The sequence below is a fragment of the Lynx canadensis genome, chromosome C2, assembly GCF_007474595.2.
Source record: "Lynx canadensis isolate LIC74 chromosome C2, mLynCan4.pri.v2, whole genome shotgun sequence".
Lineage (NCBI taxonomy): Eukaryota > Metazoa > Chordata > Mammalia > Carnivora > Felidae > Lynx > Lynx canadensis.
This window is the reverse complement of record NC_044311.2, coordinates 102,290,546-102,311,988: the sequence shown is the minus strand read 5'-3', so window position 1 is coordinate 102,311,988 and position 21,443 is coordinate 102,290,546.

Genomic DNA, 21,443 nt, shown 5'->3' with positions numbered 1-21,443 from the left:
AAATAAGTAAATAAATAAATAAACAAATAAAAAACAAATAAAGAATAATATATACATTGCATATGGAATCTGGGAGTGTGCAGTTTATTCCCTTAAATGTATCTGTGCCTATGAGAAACTCATGTACCCCAGGGTTATACATACCCAATTTGGAGACTTTTGATACTTGCGTGGAAATAGGTGCTCAGTCATGGGATGTGCCCTTTTCCCATTTATAAGATAACCTCCAAATTGCTTACCAAAATAATCTCCAAATTAAAACTCCAACCAGATGGTATGAGAACACTCATTTTCTTTATACCTTTGTCAATACTTATTGTCAGATTTATTAATTTTAGGTAAACTAATAGATATAAAATATTATAGCTTGTTATTAAATACCATTTCTGTGTCATTAATTTACTAAAGAGATTGAACATCTTTCCTTGTTTATTTGCCATTATTCCTCTTCTGTGCAATGCCAATGTATACTGTTTTGCCCATTTTTCTAGTGGAATGTTTGTCTTTTTGTTATTATACCATAGAATTTATTTATAGACTCTGGATTTTTTAAAAAAAAATTTAATGTTTATTTATTTTGAGAGAGAGACACACACAAAATATGATCAGGAGAAGGGCAGAGAGAGAGGGAGACAGAATCTGAAGTGGGCTTCAGGCTCTGAGCTGTCGGCACAGAGTCCAACATGGGGCTTGAACTCACCAAGTGTAAGATCATGACCTGAGCCGAAGTCCAATGCTCAAACAACTAAGCCACCCAGGCTCCCCTAGATTCTGGATTTTAATAATTTATTTGTTAAATATGTTGCAAATATCTTCCCCTAGTTTTTGGCTAGTTTTTTCACATTCTTTATGGAATCTTTTGGGGAATAGAAGCTCTTGAATTCAGTCAAATTGATCTTTTTGTTTATGATTAGAACCTTTCTATTTGTTGAAAAATTCTTTTGTACTTAAAGTGTATGTTGGTATCTTCTTCTTATACTTCCTCTAAAAGTTTTAAATTTTCTTGTTTCACCTTTAAGTCTGTAATCCATCTGGAGGTGGTTTTTGTCTGTGATTTGAAGTAGAGGTTTGAGTTTAGTTTTTCCCATCAATAGCCAGAATTGTTTATTGTTTAGTGCACCTCTTGCCTAATGATCTTCAGTACTGTCTCTAGTATATATCAAGTTTCATGTATGTGCAAGTTTGTTTCTGCACTTTCTTAGTTTTTGTTTCTTGTTTTGCTTTTTTAGTTTTTTTACTTTCTTTTTAAAATTGCTCTTATGGCTTTATTATTTTAAGTTTATTTATTTATTTTGAGAGAGAGAGAGAAAGAGTGAGTGAGAGAGGAGAGAGAGAATCCCAATCAGGCTCTGCACTGCCAGCACAGAGCCTGACTAGGGGCGTGAACCCATGTACCATGAGATCATGAGTCGATCATGATCAGATGAGCTGAAACCAAGAGTTGGATGCTTAACTGACTGAGCCAACCGGGTGACCCTCACTTTCTATGTCTATGCTGATACCACACTCTCTTTACTATTTTAGTACAATAAGTGTGGATATCTATGGCAGATTAGAGATGGCAGCACATTTTTGACATGTTTCTCATCAGGCAGTGGAGTCTCTTCTCCTCCACTGGAAATTGTGCTCCTCCGTGATTGCTTTGACCAGTGGAATATAGCTCTAGAACTAGGAAGATATCTATCAGTTTTCAATGTGGTTCAAGGGATTGCTGTGCTACCAAGAAGGAAGTCTAACTGCCCTGCTGGAGATACCAGATGTTGAGAACTTTCTGAGTACATGGAGAGTGAGAAGGGAGCAGCTAAATTCACTCTGCTGGCTGTTCCTGACAAGCTCCTAGGGTGAAGCTGTTTTGGATGCTCCAGACCAACTAGCATCCAGCTGAGTGTATCATTGAATGATCCCAGTAGACACCATGTGGAGTCAAAAAATAATAATAGCCTAGCTCTATAGCTTCCTGATATGTCCAACTTGGCTACCATCCCCCTTTATTCAGTCAAGCACTAATTTAGGTGCTACTGTAAAAGGATTTTGCAGATGCAGTTAAAGCCATTAATCAGTTGATTTTAAGTAAGGGTAATTATCTTGGTAGGCCCAATTTAATTTGTTGGATCACCTTCAATGCAGGCCCGTGTGTTTTCTTAGGGAGAGAAGAAATTCTGCCATTAAGCAGCAGCATTTGCTTATGCTTACAGAATTCAGACCTCTATACAATCCTTCTTTCTCAATTTCCCCCTGTACAGACTTATTTAGGCAGCCCCCAGAAGTAAGTAAGCCAATCCCTTGAAATAGATAAATATTTGTAGTAAATCCTACTGGTTTTACTTTCTTGATTGAACTTTTACTGATAAATGAGCCAAGCCCTACCCAAATTCCTGATCCATAAAATCATGAGATTAATAAAATAGTTGTTTTAAACCACTAAAATTTGGGATAGTTTGCTATAAAACAGTAGATAGTCAAAACAATATTAAGGACAACTTCCTTCCTTCCTTCCTTCCTTCCTTCCTTCCTTCCTTCCTTCCTTCTTTCCTTTCTTTTGTATCATGGCTATCCTTGGTCTTTGCTTTTTCATACAAATTTAAAAATCAACTTTTACAGAGTCTTTATGAACTCTATTGATATCTTCATGGAGATTGTATTACATCTAAAGACCAATTTTAGGGCAATGACATCATTATGGTATTGTATCTTATCCATTTATTTATGTCTACATTTATTTCTTTAATGTTTTTCAGAGTCAAGAGTGCTAACCATTACACCATGGAATCCCACAATGTTTTTCAATAATATTTAAAAATCTCCTCCAATAGGTCTTATATATTTTTGCCATATTTTTCTAGATACTTCATATTTCTAATGTTATTATATGGAAGTATTTTCTTAATTAAAATCTCTGATGTATGAGGGGGTAGGGTTTTTGTATAGTAATTTTGTATTTCTGAAATTATGTTAAACTGTCTTACTAATTTTTAAATTTTTTTTAATATTTATTTATTTTTGAGAGTGAGAGAGACACAGTATGAATGGGGGAGGGGCACAAAGGGCACAAAGGGAACAAAGATTCTTTTTTTTTTAAATTTTTTAACAATTACTCATTTTTGAAAGGCAGAGAGAGACAGAGCATGAAAAGGGGAGGGGCAGAGAGAGAGGGAGATACAGAATCTGAAGCAGGCTCCATGCTCTGAGCTGTCAGTACAGAGCCTGACATGGGGCTTGAATTCACAGACTGCAAGATCATGACCTGAGCCAAAGTCAGACGCTTAACCAACTGAGCCACCCATGCACCCTGACTCTCTTACTAATTTTAATATTTTGCCTGAAGAATCTTAGGTTTGCATTTTCTGTCTTATTCGTACCTCCTTCTCTTTATCCATGTCTTCCCTTTATAAACTCTTTTTTTATAAACTCTTTTTTTTTAATGTTTATTTATTTTTGAGAGCAGAGAGAGAGGGAGACACAGAATTCAAAGCAGGCTTCAGGCTCTCAGCTGTTAGTACAGAGCTTGACGCAGGGCTGGAATCCATGAATCCTGAGATCATGGCCTGAGCCGAAGTCAGAAGCTTAACCAACAGAGCCACCCAGGTGCCCCTAGAAACTCTTAAGTAGATGGAGACAAAAAGTTGATTTTAAGTTTACCCATGGTCTAATTTGTAGGTATTGGTAGTTATGGTATGTATACTTTTAGAATACTGATGTATGTTCTTCTTTGGGCCTTTGCAATTTAAACATGTGCTTGAGAACAATTAGAGTTAAAAAGAAAACATGTTGGAAAACTTACAGTGCACTTAGAGGTTAATATCCCGGCTGTATGATTTTAGATAAATTACTTCACCTTCATAGACTTGCTTTTCTCCCCTCTAAGATGGGCATTAACATAGACCTAAACCATGGGGTTGTCTTAAGGACAAAATTTAGTGTGTGCATTCAAACTTCTCACCCCTTTTCTTTCTTTCTTTCTTTCTTTCTTTCTTTCTTTCTTTCTTTCTTTCTTTCTTCTTTCATGTTATTTTGCTTCATTTTCTATTTATTTATTTATTTTTTATTTTGGAGTGATTTTAGATTTATAGAAAAGTTGCAAAGATAGTACTGCAAAGATAGTAGTTGCAAAGATAGTACCCACATACCCTTCACCCAGTTTTCTCTAATGATAACATCCTGAATAATTATGGTACATTTGTCAAAAATAAGAAGTTAACATTGTACATCACTGTTCACTGAACTCCAAAAATTCTCATCACTTTGAAAGCACTCAGTAAATGGTGGCTGTTGTAATTGTAGGCAAATAGCTATCTGTATTTAATTAAAAGTGTTTATGAAGTATTTATAACTTTCATATGATTGAAATCATACTTTATTGCAAGATGTTTAACATTTGAATAGTGTATTCTCACCCACATGCTCCGGGAGGCTGGCAAAAAACAGGTGAAATTGGTCTCTTATATTACCCTTCCCTCTTTGGATGCTCTGTACTTCTTTTTAGTCATTTTTCTTTTATGTATTCAGTGTTCTTATATGGAGAGGAGGCAGTCTTAGGGGAATGAAACTCATAAAATTCATACTAAGGAATTTGTGATTTATGTGATGTCCATGGCAGATAGTTTCTTTAAAGATTACTGTGTGTGTGTGTGTGCATGCGTGTGTGTATCTATATCCAATACAGTATGCTCTTCTTACAATTTGATGTTGATGCACCTTCATCAGGAGATAAAGGGTCTTTATTACCTCCACTTGAAATTGGGTGGGCTTTTGTAAATGCTTAACTAGTAGAATGTGGAGAACTGGTGCAGTTTGACCTCTGCAGCTAGATCATGAAAAGCATTATGGCTTCTGCTTGGCTATTCTCTGGACACTTGACCTTGGAACCAACTACCATCTGGTGAGGAAGTTCAAGCCACGTAGATAAGGTTTAACAGTTTCTTCAGGTCTTCATTTCCTTATGAAAACTCCTGTCATGTAAACCTTAAATTAATGTGTATGCTTTTCTGTTATTAATCTGTCGTCTGTTACAGGTATCTCAGCAGATAATTTAAAAGGGTAAAGGAAAAAGATATATATTTTTTTCTACACCTTTTTACTTTTTGGTGTTTTTTTTTGGTGAGCAAAATCTTTCATTTTGATTAAGACCAATTTATCACTCAATCTTATAATGATAGTAAGCAGTAGAAAGAGGCTAGAAAGATTTGTCAGCCTAATTTACAAAGATATCATTGCATGAAAGACCAAAGATGAGACCTTTGTGTTTGCTTTATATTATTTAATGTTTTGAAGAATAGCACATATGTAATGTAATTTTTCAAAAAAATATATTTAGAATGGCAATACAATTCCGTTTTGCTGCTTAACTCTGATGAAAAGTTTTTGTAAATTAAATGAGTATTTCTTTTCAAATGTAGATTTGACAAATTATATCCTTAATGACTTTTAAAAATAAGAGTATGCCAGCTCAAGAAAAGCAACATTTTGGAATTGAACTAAAAAATATATGTAAAGTAAACTCAAAGTGAAAGATCTAGAATTATAAGAAATTCTTCCATAAGGAAGCATGTGGGTGTGTGTGGGTGTGTGTGTGTGTGTTTGTATGAGAGAGACAGAGACAGAGAGATATAGAGACAGAGAGAGACAGACATAGAGAGCATTTGTGCATGCGTTTGCATTTAAACAGAGATTATCCTGTCACTGTCCTTCCTTTCAAATTGTCCTGACCTCAGACAACAGAGAACCAACATAATAGGACTGCATAACTCTTTCTACAACCAACTCTTAAAGGGAGACATTGAAGAAAAAAATAAGTCTCCATTTGGATTTCTTTCTTTTCACCATTATGCACTTGTCTTTTAATCAGACAAACACCTCCTGTGGTTTTATTTCATGAATAAGTGTGCACAAATGGTATATGTGGACTGTGTGTTAGAGAAAGGATTATTACCTTGGAGCAAAGCTCCAATAGCCGGACACTAATAATGTCAAGTCAGGCTTACAATTAAAAAATGAATATTTAAATGATGTTTTGGATGTTTTCTCTCTTGATTGCTTTATGGGATTAAAAGCCTGAAACCAGTATCTCTGTGCTAGTAATAAGATTTGGCCAAAGGTGAGGGAAAAAAAAACAAGACCCAAGCAAGGAGCTAATAGCAGATACCACCGGCATATTTAGTGGGAATATTAAAATTTGATCTTACTTATAAATGCATTAAATGGTTCATCTGCATTTTCTATTGAGTGTCAGAGAACATATAATTAAGAGAAATTGTTTGTAATTGTAAAGTACCCTATCATAGCTTAATAATCTTCTTATGAATTGTTTAATGTTGTTTAAAATGTTTCATTCTGTGGAAAGGGTCATGCTCCCTTTCAGGGGTCTAGCTGTGTCTAAGGACAGGTTTCAAAATTATAAAAGGTTGGTTTTATGTAGATGCTATAAATTAGAAAATAACTATTAGCTGGTTATCTAATAAAAAGAGATCAGATTGCAATAATTTATGCAGTTGGAGAAAACTGCTGAGAGGAAAAAAATTTAAAATATTAATCTGTATGACTGGTTTCTGTTGCTGTGAGTACCTTTCCATATGTATTTTGTCTTAAAATTAGAGAAAAATCATGAAATCATTGTAAAGTAGATTTAAACAGAAAGACAAGAGGATATCTGCTATGGACTGAATTGTGTCCTTCCAGAAATCTATAAGTTGAATCTAAACCCCAATGTAACTGTATTGGAGATAGTCTTTAAGAAGGTAATTAAGATTAAATGAGGTCATAAGGGTGGAACCCTAATCTAATAGGACTAGTGTCCTTATAAGAAAGGGAAGAGACACTAGAAGTATGTGTACACAGAGGAAAGGCTATGCTAGGACACAAGGAAAAGACAACTATCTGGAAACCAGGAAGAACAGTCTCACCAGAAATTAACCCTGCCAGCACCTTGTTTCTAGACTCCCAGCTTCCAGAACTGGAAGAAAATACATTTTTATTGCTTAAGCCATCCACCTTGTGATATTCTGTAATGGCAACATGAGCCAGCTGACACAAGAACTGAATAGGATCTAACCCCAAGAGTTTTAACATCTCTAAGTTAGTGTCAGTGTTACCTGTATCAGCTGGATATATCCAACCTTACTTTACCTTTATATTTATGACTAATTAAGGTGTTACTATGTATCAACATTTAAAACAAGTATGTACAGTTGTTATTAGTTTATAAAATATTTGCATGTTCATTTGATTCTTAAGGAGTGTGATGCTCTTGGAAAGTCATATTCCAATCACTCTGCTATTTATCCTAATGAAATCAGTAAATATAAACACAAGGAGAAATCTATAGATAAAGTAGTAACATGTTAGCATCTTGCTTTGCAGCCAGTGAGGAAATAGAAAGAGCGTTTATAAATAGATTAGAGACTTACTACTCAATGTGTGGCCGCATATATCAGTGGCATCAGAATCACTTTGAAGTTAAACAAAAAGGTAGAAACTTCGGTTCTACCCCAAACCTACTGAATCATGACAATGAGTTATCACTTCTCATCTGTTAGTATGGCTATTACGAAAAAGACAAGAGATCGCAAGTATTGATGAGGATGTGGAGAAAAGAGAACCATTGTACACTGTTAGTGGGAATGTTAACTGGTAGAGACATTACAGAAAATAATATAGAGGTTCCTCAGAGAATTAAAAATACAGCTATCATATGATACAGCAATCCTATTTCTGGGTATATATTTGAAGAAAATGATATCACTGTAGCCAAAATATGGAAACTACTTAAGTGTCCATCAACAGATGAATGGATAAAAAAGATGTGATACATACACACACACACACACACACACACACACACACACACACACAATGGAATATCATTCAGCCACTAAAAAGAAAGAAATACTGCCATTTGTAACAACTTGAATTGACCTTGTGGGAATTATGCTAAGTGAATTAAATCAGAGAAAGAAAAATATTGTATGATTACACTTATATTTGGAATCTAAAAAAAAAAAAAAAGCCAAACTCATAGAAACAGAATATAGAATGGTGGTTGTCAGTGGCTGGGGTGGGGGAAATGGGGAGATGTTGGTCAAAGGGTACAAACTTCCAGTTATAAGATAAAGAAGCTCTGATCATCAATTATATAGCATGGTGACAAGAATTAACAATATTATATTATATACTTAAAAATTATCAAGGCAATAAATCCTAAATGTTCTTATCACAGAAAATATGTTGCAGTTATGTGAGGTGATCGATGTATTCATTAATATACATTATTGCGGTAATTGTTTTTGCAGTATATATGTGTATCAAATTATAACATTGTACATCTTAAACATATGCAGTGTGGCATGTCAATAATATCTCAGAGGAAAAGACTTACTGCAAAGCTACCATCATCAAGATAACTGTTGGAACTGGACAAGGATAGACACATAGTTAATAAAAGAATTAAGAGAATCCAAAAGAAACCTTTATATTTATGATCAATGTGGTCAGAGGTGCCAAGGAAATTCAATAAAGAAAAAAAAACCTCTCTTTTCAGTAAATGGCTCTGGGACAATAACTATCCACATGCAAAAGAATAAGTTAGATCCATTCCTTCTCACACCATATCCAAAATTAACTCAAAATGGATTATAAAGGTATGAATAAGTTAAAACTATAAAACTCTTAGAAGAAAATCTAGGAGTAAACCATGTAACTTTAGTTTAAACAAATCCTTTTTAGGTATGACACCCAAAGCACAAGTGGCATCAGGGAAAAAAAAAAAAAAAAAAAACAAATTGGACTTCATTGAATTTAAAGTTCTGTGCTTCAAAGAATACCATTAAGAAAGTAAAAATATAATCTCTATAATGGAGGAATATTTGCAAATAACATCTGATAAGAGATCGTAGATTCAGACTATATAATGATCTCTTACCAGTCAAAAAGACAAATAATCTATTTTAAAAATGGGTGAAGGATCACTTCAAGATATATTACAAAGCTGTAGTCATAAAAACAGTAAGGTACTGGCACAAAAACAGATACATAGATCAATGGAATAGAATAGAAAGCCTGAAAATGGAACCACAACTATATGGTCAACTAATCTTCAGCAAAGCAGGAAAGAACATACAATGGAAAAAAGACAGATATACAGTCTTCAATAAATGGTGTTGGGAAAACTGAACAGCCACATGCAGAAGAATGAAATGGGAACACTTTCTTACACCATACACAAAAATGAATTCAAAATGGATGAAAGGCCTAAATGTAACACCTGAAACCATTAAAATCCTAGAGGAGAACACAGGTAGCAACCTCTTTCACATTAGCTGCAGCAGCTTCTTAGTAGACACATCAGAAAAGGCAAGGGAAACAAAAACAAAATGGACTATTCAGACTTTATCAAGATAAAAAGCTTCTGCGCAGTGAAGAAAACAACAAAACTGAAAGGCAACCTACAAATTGGAGAAGACATTTGCAAATGACATATCTGATAAAGGGTTAGTATCCAAAAATCTATAAAGAACTTACCAAACTCAACATCCAAAACACAAATAATCCAGTGAAGAATGGACAGAAGACATGAATAGACACTTTTCCAGAGAAGATATCCAGATGGCTAACAGACAAATGAAAAGATGCTCAACTTCACTCATCATCAGGGAAATACAGATCAAAACCACAATGAGAAACCACCTCACACCTGTCAGAATTGCTAACAACAGATGTTGGTGAGGATTCAGAGAAAGGGGAACCCTCTTACACTGCTGGTGGGAATACAAACTGGTGCAGCCACTCTGGAAAACAGTATGGGAGTTCCTGAAAATGTTAAAAATAGAACTACCCTATGACCCAACAATTTAACTACTAGGTTTTTGTCCAAAGGATACAAAAATACCGATTTGAAGGGGCACATGCACCTCGATGTTTATAGCAACATTGTCAACAATAGCCAAATTATGGAAAGAACCAAAATTTCCATCAACTGATGAATGGATAAAAAAGTGATACACACACACACACACACACACACACACACACACACACTGGAGTATTACTCAGCCATAAAAAGGAAATGAAGGGCACCTCGATGGCTCAGTCAATTAAATGTCTGATTCTTGATTTTGGCTTAGGTCATGATCTCATAGTTATGAGATCGAGCCCCACATTGGGCTCTGTGCTGGGTGAGGAGCTTGCTTGGGATTCTCCCTCTCCCTCTCCCTCTGCCCCTCCCTTGCTTGTGTGTGTGCTTGCTTGTGTGTGTGGGCACCTGGGTGGATCAGTCAGTTAATCATCCGACTTCAGCTCAGGTCATGATCTCATGGTTTGTGAGTTCAGTCCCCACATCGGGCTCTAAGGTGACAGTTCAGAGCCTGGAGCCTACTTCACATTCTGTGCCTCCCTCTCTCTCTCTGCCTCTCCCCTGCTGGCGCTCTGTCTCTCTGTCTCTCTCAAAAATAAATAAACATTAAAAATTTTTTTTAAAGTGGTATCTTGCCATTTCTTTATTTTATTTGATTTGATTTTTTTTCAATATATGAAGTTTATTGTCAAATTGGTTTCCATACAACACCCAGTGCTCATCCCAAAAGGTGCCCTCCTCTATACCCATCACCCACCCTCCCCTCCCTCCCACCCCCCATCAACCCTCAGTTTGTTCTCAGTTTTTAACAGTCTCTTATGCTTTGGCTCTCTCCCACTCTAACCTCTTTTTTTTTTTCTTCCCCTCCCCCATGGGTTTCTGTTAAGTTTCTCAGGATCCACATAAGAGTGAAACCATATGGTATCTGTCTTTCTCTGTATGGCTTATTTCACTTAGCATAACACTCTCCAGGTCCATCCATGTTGCTACCAAGGGCCATATTTCATTCTTTATCATTGCCATGTAGTACTCCATTGTGTATATAAACCACAATTTCCTTATCCATTCATCAGTTGATGGACATTTAGGCTCTTTCCATAATTTGTCTTGCCATTTCAACAATGTGGATGGAATTAGAGTGTATTAATGCTAAGCAAAGTAAGTCAGTGAGAGAAAGACAAGTACCATATGATTTCACTCATATGTGGAATTTAAGAAATGAAACAGATGAACATAGGGGAGAGAAAACAAAGGGGAGGGAGGCAAACCATAAAACAGACTCTTAACTATAGAGAACAGACTGAAGGTTTCTGGAGGGGAGGTGGGGAGGGGATGGGCTAAATGGGTGATGGGTGTTAAGGAGGGCACTTTTTATGATGAGCACTGAGTGTTATAGGTAAGTGATGAATAACTAAATTTTACCCCTGAAACTATTATTACACTAAATATTAACTAAATAGAATTTAAATTTTTAAATGTTTAATTTGAGAGACAGACAGAGACAGAGACAGAATGTGAGCAGGGGAGGTACAGAGAGAGAGGGAGACACAGAATCCAAGGCAGGCTCCAGGTCCTGAGCTGTCAGCACAGAGCGCCATGCAGGACTCGAACCCACAAGCTGTGAGATCATTATCTAAGCCAAAGGTAGACACGTAACCAACTGAGCTACCCAGATGCCCCTAGAATTTATACAAAAACTTGAAACATTTAAAAAATGGGTCAAATATCTGAATAGGCATTTATTCTAAGAAGATATACAGATGCCTAATATGCATATGAAAAGATGCTCAACATTATTAACCTTAGAAAAATACACACTAAATCCATAGTGAGATACCATCACACTCACTATTATGGTAATGATATTAATAATAATAAGCATAGATAACAAAGATGTAGTTAGGGAAATTGGAACCCTTAAACATTGCTTGTAGGGATGTAAAATGGTGCAGCCACTTGCAAAAACCATCTTTCAATTCCTCAAAGGTTAAACATAGGTCTACCATACATCCAGAAATTCCTAGGGAATTCCCATTCCTAGGGAAAATACCAAGATATGAAAATGTATGTTCACTCAAAAACTGAATACAAATACTCATAACAGCATTATTTATAGTAGACAAAAAGTAGAAACAGCCCACATGTCCATGAACTGATGAATGGATAAATAAAATTGGGTATATTCATACAATAGAATATTATTCAGCAATATAAAGGAATGAAGTACTTATACATGTTACAACATGGATATGCCTTGAAAACATTATGCTAAATGAATGAAGCCATTCACAAAATACCACTATTGTATATGGCATGCTCTTCATAGGCAAACCTATAGGGACAGGAAGTAGATTCATTGTGGCCAAACTTTGGGGGTTTGGAAGGAAATGGGAAGTGACTATTAGCAGGTACAAAATTTATTTTTGGAGGGGTGAAGATATTCTAAAAATAATTGTGTTTATGGTTTCACAAACCTGTGAATATAGTAAAAAAAATTAAACACACTTTGAAATGGGTGAATAATATGCTATATTAATCATATGTCAATAAAGGTATTATGTTAAAAAATTTCCCAGTGTTATCTTTCTTCATTCCATACCAACATTCATTCTACCCAGGGAGTTTATTTATATATTTTTTCATTTTTTTATTTTTTAGAGAGAGAGAGAGACAAAGTGTGAGTGGGGGAGGGGCAGAGAGAGAGGTTGACACAGAAGCTGAAGCAGGCTCCAGCCTCCCAGCTGTCAGCACAGAGTCCAATGTGAGGCTCGAACTCACTAACTGTGAGATCATGACCTGAGCCAAAGTTTGACACTTAACCAACTGAGCCACCCACACGCCCCTACTCAGGGACTTTAAAAGCCATGATTTTACAAATAAAAATTTGTGATCTGTCAAGTGTGTTTCATGTACTTTTATTTTATTTTTGTCTTTGGCTGTGATTTTTTTTCTTTTTCTCCTCTTTCTTTCTTTCTTTCTTTTGTTCTCCTCTTTCTTCCTTCTTTTCTTTTCTTTTCTTTTCTTTTCTTTTCTTTTCTTTTCTTTTCTTTTCTTTTCTTTTTTCTTTCGAGAATGAGTGGGGCAGAGGGAGAAAGAGAGAGAATCTTAAGCAGGCTCCATGCTTACCCCTGAGCCCAACACAGGGCTCAATCCCACAACCCTGGGATCACGACTGAGCCAAAATCAAGAGTTGGACATCTAAACAACTGAGCCACCCAAGACGCCCCATGTAAACTTTTCAGTTGTATGCTAAACATGAAACTCTTCCTAACTTCTTTGTGTCCATAACTTATTATTTAAAATATTATTGTATTAGTACAATTATATTAACTATTGCCTATGAAAGTGGTAAAATTAAGAGCTTAAATATTTTCTAGAACCATCATTAAAATTCTTATTGGAAAATGAAAAGTAATGAGAAAAATATAGTTTGGCAAACCCAAAAATTAAAGTTTTATAGAATCTGTAAATTGGTGTGAAAGAAACATCTTGAAACTGAAATAGCAATGTTATGTCATAGAATCATATTATTTCACAGATAACTTCAGCTGTAATTTAGGTGCATCTACCAAGTATAAAAAAATACCATCCATATCTTTCAAATTGATTAACCTCCTGAAAGGAATCACAAAGAGGAGATTCTCAGAAGTACAAATCTTTTGATTTCCTTCTTTAAATAATGTCTTTGTTATCCCTTAGTATGTCATTATATCTGAAGAATACAGTTCTTGCTCAGGTATGTCAAGCTGCATCATTTGGAATTGCAAATCCATCAATGCTGTCTAATTTTATTTTGTTTAAAAAAATTTTTTTAATGTTTATTCATTTTTGAGAGACAGAGAGAGACAGAGTATGAGTGGGGAAGGGACAGAGGAAGGGAGACACAGAATCCGAAGCAGGCTCCAGGCTCTGAGCTGTCAGCACAGAGCCTGATATCAATGCTGTCTAATTTTAAATAGGTTTTTTTGAAAATTGAAAAAAGATATTTATTTTTGAGAAAGAGAGACAGAGCATGAGTAGGAGAGGGGCAGAGAGCAAGGGAGACACATAATCTGAAGCAGGATCCAAGCTCTGAGCTGTCAGCACAGAGCCCTATGTGTGGCTCCAATCCGTGAACTGCAAGATCATGACCTGAGCCAAAGACAGATGCTTAACCGACTAAGCCACCCAAGCGCCCCATGATTTTTATGATTTTTTTTAAACAAGGAAATGTCACCTGAATGATACAGCTCAAAGTTGTTTCAAATTTTTCAGTGTGTTGGACCTGTTCAGAATCCAAAACAAGACACTAATAAGACTTTAGCCATTTGTCTACTACCAGAAGGAATAAATAACTTATTTGAAGGAAGGAGTAGAATTAGCAAAAATGAGTAATCAATCAATCAATCAGTCAATCAATAAAACATACTGTGCTAGCAAACATACCATCCTTGTTCAGAATGCTAGAGAGGCACCTGGGTGTCTCAGTCAGTTAAGTGTTGGATTGGCTCAAGTCATGATCTCATGGTTCATGAGTTTGAGCCCCAGGTAGGGTTCTGTGCTGACAGCTCAGAGCCTGGAGCCTGCTTCAGATTCTGTGTCTCCCTCTCTCTGCTCCTCCCCTGCTTGCCCTCTGTCTGTCTCTCTCTCTCTGCCCTTCCTGTGCTTGCACTCCATCTCTCTGTCTCTGAAAAATAAACATTTAAGATATTTAAAAAAAATGCTAGATCTTTGGTAGTCTGGAGTTTGATATATCCCTTTTATAGGATACTATTTTTCTTTAGCATGAAAGTCTGACACTGCCAAGTTGTTGAGTGAGTACTAATTTTCCCAAGTGGGGTGGGTTGAACATATCACGAATGGTAATCTGAATTCCTAGATACCATTGCCCCATTGCTTTACAATGTGCTTATTGATCATTGGTACCTAGATAGCTACCGGATTGCTTGTTTGTTGTTACCAGGTAGCAGATTTCAGATATCTCAGTAACAATATGTGTGTCCCTGTTTACATTGATGTTCAAAATCTAGTCACCCTTGGCTGTTTGAAAACAAAATTCAGATCTGAGTTTTTAATTCATCTGGGAAGAATCCTAAATTGCAAAATGTAATTTGGACATTTGTTGCTCCTTTATCCTAGGATGACTGAGGTATTATCTAGGTGTTGTTATCTCTGTTTCCTTTCAGGTATATTTATATGCAAGCAGTTCTAGGCTGCTAGCATATTAGAATCCGTCCCACCATCAGTGAAGGTGGTGTTATCTCATCTCAGGCCTCCTCGGAGTACACAAACTCTCACATGTATGCAGCTATTCCAGCTTAGCCTGAGGAAAGATAATTTTATTTCACTGAGGCTAAGATTATTTTATAAGGATTTTTTTTAATGAAATGAAGTAAAAAAGTCAGTGACAATAAGTTATAAGGTTAATCAAGCTATAGACTGGGGCTAGGGAAGGAGATAGACAAACACCAAAGTTTATACATGGTTAATCTTCCATCACTATTTCTTTTAGCTCCTGCCTGGAAAGGGCTCAGGAATTCATGTCCTTGAGATAAGGCTGTGAAAAGAAGCACATTTAATAAGACAGAGAGACTTGGGTTTGAATTCCAGCTCTGCCTTTAATGGTTTCTCATTGTCATTTCATATAACGTCTCCAAGCTCAATTTCCTCCTCTAATCCTAGTTACTAGCCAGTGTGGTAGTGAGGATGAAATGGGACAACCCAGGTTTAGCACACAGAAAATATAGAAAGTGCTCTACAGCGTGTTCATTCCTTTCGTCTTCCTCTACAGTCTCCAAGACATCCTCTGACTTCACTTTTTCCTCCATGCACAAAAACGGAGACAGAAACAGGATTTCACCCTTGCTATGGAAAGAGGGTCCAGGGGAGCATTTACAAAGCAAACGTGAGGGCTGTGGTTGAAGAACAGTCCCTTTCTTGGCTCCCACTCACAGCAGTTTCTTCTTACTCTTCTCAAAGTAAAGTTTTAGCTGAGTCATAGTGAGCTATTTCTCTGCTCAGGTTTATACAGTACATATTTGTATTGGAGGTAGAGGGATGTGCCTGATTCACTGTGCTCTGAAACATTCTGATTAGTAAGTAAGGTGCACAGCCGTTTTGTTGTGTTGTCTTATATTCTCTTTCTGCTTTTCCTTAATGGGAAAGATCACGTGTGCCTACACTAAGAATGTACACATATACACATGTATAGATGCCAATTACTTTAATTAAACACATAGAAACTGACATAAACTGTTGTAAATGATCATGATTGTGCACACTGTTTTGTGTCCATCAGAGGCTGGCTTAAACCGATTTAGAATTTTCTGTGGACTTTAATGCCATTCCATTGCTGATGCACTGCCATCCATCTCCTCCCTTTGTAATGATTGCCCTACGGCTCCCTGAAAAACTAACACTCTAGCCCTCCTTCCCTTTGACATCTTTCTGTAACACTTGCTGGCTCTTTCTACTCTTGGTCCCTGAATGTAGACATCCTATTACAAAGTTTTAGCATATTTTCTTCTAAAAAACCTCACCTTCTAAATCTCTCATGACTTTCCCAGTTATTTGAGTCTTAAGTTATACCCATATTCCTAATTGTTATACCTATACCCCTGACTGCTTGCAGGGCATTTCACATTCTTCAAATATAAAACCAAGCTCATCTTATAGCAATGCCGTCCTCATTTCTAGTCTCTATTTCTCTCCTGTAACACACACTCAGAAAAATGTCTGGGTTTTTTCTTTTCTTTATTTCTTTTCTTTTTTCTTTTCTTTCCTTTTCTTTTCTTTTCTTTTCTTTTCTTTTCTTTTCTTTTCTTTTCAACAGCACTAGTCAGTAACTAAAAACCTTGGAAGTTTATGTTAGAGTGATTCTATCTGTCATATCCAATTTTTGAATCTTAGTTCAAATACCTTCCCAGGATTAAAAGTTTACTACCTGATTTTTTTTAACGTTTATTTATTTTTGAGACAGAGAGAGACAGAGCATGAATGGGGGAGGGTCAGAGAGAGGGAGACACAGAATCTGAAACAGGCTTCAGGCTCTGAGCTGTCAGCACAGAGCCCGACGCGGGGCTCGAACTCACGGACCACGAGATCATGACATGAGCCGAAGTCGGCCGCCCAACCGACTGAGCCACCCAGGCGCCCCTACTACCTGAATTTTTAAGGCTAAATTACCATATTTTACCTCTTCTTAGACATTCTGTTCATTCTAATCTATTTAGCAATTAGCCCACAGAACTCATTCAGTTTTTTAAGCATATATTGTTAAATATTGTCATACTTTTTACGTACCTGTTCTCTAAAACTGGAGAACCCTAAATTCTTGCATGGCATTGTTAATGATCTAATGCACCAAGATTCCTCAAATCTGGTGGCATCCTGGTTCCAGAACAGGGCATTTACTACTGTTTCTCACAGATAGAAGATATAAACCACCTTTCTTTACTTTTTGAGTTGGACTGGTCTTAAAGAGTAATTAATTAAATAATAAATCTCATTGATACTATGTGATCTGGTGACTAAATTTAGTGTGGTAGCTACTTTAGTTAGATATTTTATGTATTTTATATTCTAGTAAATTTTAAGTATTTGCTCATATTTTATATATCTTACATGTTAATAAGAATTGTAATTATACCTAGTTTATCATATTTATCTCACATGGCTTGTTTTTTTGACATGTCTAACAGAGAAATGGTCCTGTAACTTGAGATAAATTCAACTGATGAATGGATAAAGAAATTGTGGTATATATACACAATGGAGTACTATGTGGCAATGAGAAAAAATGAAATATGGCCCTTTGTAGCAACGTGGATGGAACTGGAGAGTGTAATGCTAAGTGAAATAAGCCATACAGAGAAAGACAGATACCATATGGTTTCACTCTTATGTGGATCCTGAGAAACTTAACAGGAACCCATGGGGGAGGGGAAGGAAAAAAAAAAAAAAGAGGTTAGAGTGGGAGAGAGCCAAAGCATAAGAGACTGTTAAAAACTGAGAACAAACTGAGGGTTGATGGGGGGTGGGAGGGAGGGGAGGGTGGGTGATGGGTATTGAGGAGGGCACCTTTTGGGATGAGCACTGGGTGTTGTATGGAAACCAATTTGTCAATAAATTTCATAAAAAAAAAAAGTGTCAAAGCAATGTTTTGCCAGTTTGTCTGTTCGAGAGTTGGATTTTTGCTCAATTCTTAATGAGGACTTAACATAACTTGCTTCTTTTTTTTTGTCGCTAGCATTTTTCTCAATGCCTGACATACAATAGGAACTCAATCAAAATTTGTTGAATAGATGAGCAAATGAATGAAGAAACTCAAATTCAATTCAGATATTCAGAGAAAGCCTAACTGATAATCTTCAACAAATTACTTTAACAGTCTGGTAATTTTCCCACTTGTGGTTGAGTTTCTGGAGTTTATTTCAGTCAGAAAGAGAGAAATTATATTCACTTGAGAATAAATGAACCTTTCTCATCTATGTTAGTAGGAAATTTCACTGTCATTTGGTTCCCCAAAATGTCCAAGGGTATGTCCCTAATATTTTAAGGATTGTGTTGTCTCATAACACTAGTCATTAAGATCAACTAGATAGCCTCTAAGTGGTAGATATCACACTAGCTTTTAAAGCTACAAGCAGTCATCTTTGTAGAGGAATTTTCTTCTAACCTGCAATGGTTTTCCTCACTGTTATTAATTCCAGTGCTGAGAATGACATCCGGCTGAGTTCTGAGCCACTGGTTGTACTGTCTGCAATATACTTTCTTAATTGTCCAACTGAATTACAAAATTACAAAGTACATCTGATCAAGATAGCAATTATTTCAAGTGGTACTTGTATCTGTAGATTTCATTTTGTATATATCCCCAGTAACTGAAATATGTCAATTCAAATTTCACATATTCATGTCTGCATTAGTCACACTCATCTTTTTGCTCCAATTTATTAAACACCTATCTTAAAATATAAAACACAAGTGGGAAGAAATGAGGTACCATTTTACATATAACCATAGAATTAATTTCATTTCTTTTTTTTTTTTTCTGGGACAGTAGCTTACTTTAAATTGTTTCCTTTCAAGTATTTTTCCCCTTGTCCTCCACATGGAGCTGACTTGTGTCATTTTTATTCTCATCTAATATATACTTGTAATTATTGTCTCTCTCTGTAAGTGGTTGGGTTTTTTTTCAGTTTAGGATAATTTTTTTTTTGAGGTGGGTGCTTTTCCCCAGTAATCATAACTAAAGGGCTTCCAAATTTAAGATCTCTAATACTGTATTATTCTATTTCATCCATTCTTATGGGACCAAATTCTTCATCTTTGTTGTCAATAAAGGTGCCATTTTGTCAAGGGCCTACTGTTTGCCCTTTGATTTGTATGTACTATTTAATTTAATCTGAGGTATTATTATCTAATCTAATAAATGAGTAAAAGCAAGGCTCAGGAAAACTATATAATTTGTCTTGGGTAAGGCAGCCAGATTCTCCCCAGGACTGATTCAAAAATCTCCTTCCTTTATACTATCCCAGAATCTCATAATGCTTACGGATATATGTAGTTGTTCTTAAATGTTTGACAAGACTTTTTGCCAAGTTTAATAAGTTTGACTTATTCTATGTATTAATTCCTGTGAAAGATAAATATTTTAAATATATATTCACTTTATTTAGTAGTTTCAATCTTTTTATGTGTTTGAAATATGGTGGCCATTACCTCTGAATAATTGGTGATGCAGAATGTCTGAGAAATGAACAGAATTAACTATCAAAATGTCATCAATAAATCTAGAACTTAGGAAGTGGCATATATATATAAAGAATCAGCAGTCTAGTTCTTACCAGATGTGTCTCACAGACAAGGGAAACAAAAGCAAAATTGAACTATTGGGAACCAATCAAAATGAAATCTTCTTTCTGCACAGTGAAGGAAGCAATCAACAAAATGAAAAGGCAACCAATGGAATGGGAGAAAATACTTGCAAGTGACATAGCAGATAAAGGGTTAGTATCCAAAATTTACAAAGAACTTATCAAACTCAACACTCAAAACACAATAATCCAGTGAAGAAATTGGCAAAAAACATGAGCAGACACTTTTCCAAAGAAGACAGTCAGATGGCTAACGGACAAATGAAAAGATGCTCAACATCACTTATCATCAGGGAACTACAAATCAAAACCACAATGAGATACAGCCTCACACCTATCAGAATGGCTAAAATTAACAACTCATTTAACAACTCAGGAAACATCATGTAGGTGAGGATGCAGAGAAAGGGAAACACTTTTAAACTGCTGGTGGGAATGCAAACTGGTGCAGCCACTCTGGAAAGCAGTATAGAAATTCCTCAAAAAATTAAAAATAAAACTGCCCTATGATACAGCAATTACACTACTAGATATTTATCCAAGGGATATAGGAATGCTGTTTCAAAGGGGCACATGCACCCCAATGTTTATAGCAGCACTATCAACAATAGCCAAAGTATGGAAAGAGCCCAGATGTCCATTGACTGATGAATGGATAAAGGAAATGTGATATATCTGTATGTATATGTATATGTATATGTATATGTATATGTATATGTATATGTAAATGTATATTATCTATATCTAATCTATAATGAAATATTACTCAGTGATCAAAAAGAATGAAATCTTGCATTTGCAATAATGTGGATGGAACTAGAGTGTATTATGCTAAACAAACTAAGTCAGTCTGAGAAAGATTAATAATACCATATGATTTCCCTCATATGTGGACATTAAGAATCAAAACAAGTGAACATAGGGGAAGTGAAGGAAAAATAAGATGAAAAGAGAGTGGGAGACAAACCATAAGAGACTCTTAAATACAGAGGACAAACTGAGGGTTTCTAACAGGGATGGGCTAAATGGGTGATGGGCATTAGGGAGGGCACTTGTGGGGATGAGCACTGGGTGTTATATGTAAGTGATGAATCACTAAATTCTACTTCCGAAATCATTATTACACTGTATGTTAACTAACTTGTATTTAAATAAAATTTAAAAAAAGAAAAATAATTAAAAATTTAAAAAGGCCAAAAATGTTATTTGGAGCATGAATTAGTCATTGGATAGAAGCCTTGTTATTAGGTCCTCATAAAGGGTAGCAACTGAAAGGATCTTTGCAAATATAATTTTGGAGAATTACAGATGCTAATAAGACTTATCACACCAAAAAAGATCCTCAAAGCTCATACATGCCATCTTGCCTTCTGAAAGAACACACCTTACCTCAAATGTAAACTGGGAATTTTATTGTCTTCTAAAGTTAATCAGCACATGACTGGGAGGGGACACTTCTGGCAGATGAATAAACAAATTCTTGATGGTATGTTTTGGTTAGGAGCATCCAAGTACCGTTTAGTAATCTTGACCAAAAAAAAAAAAAAAACAAACCAAAAAACAAATGAAGTCAAATATAATTGTCATAGTACAAGTGAAGATTCTCATTATTTATAGTATGTTTTGGCCCATCAGGATTCTTGAAGATTCTGTTGCTGGTGAGAAAGTATCTGAACTGATTCTGTGCTGTTACTCAGTGAGTAAATATAAAGCAATTTTTTTTAGTCCAAGTGAGATTGACT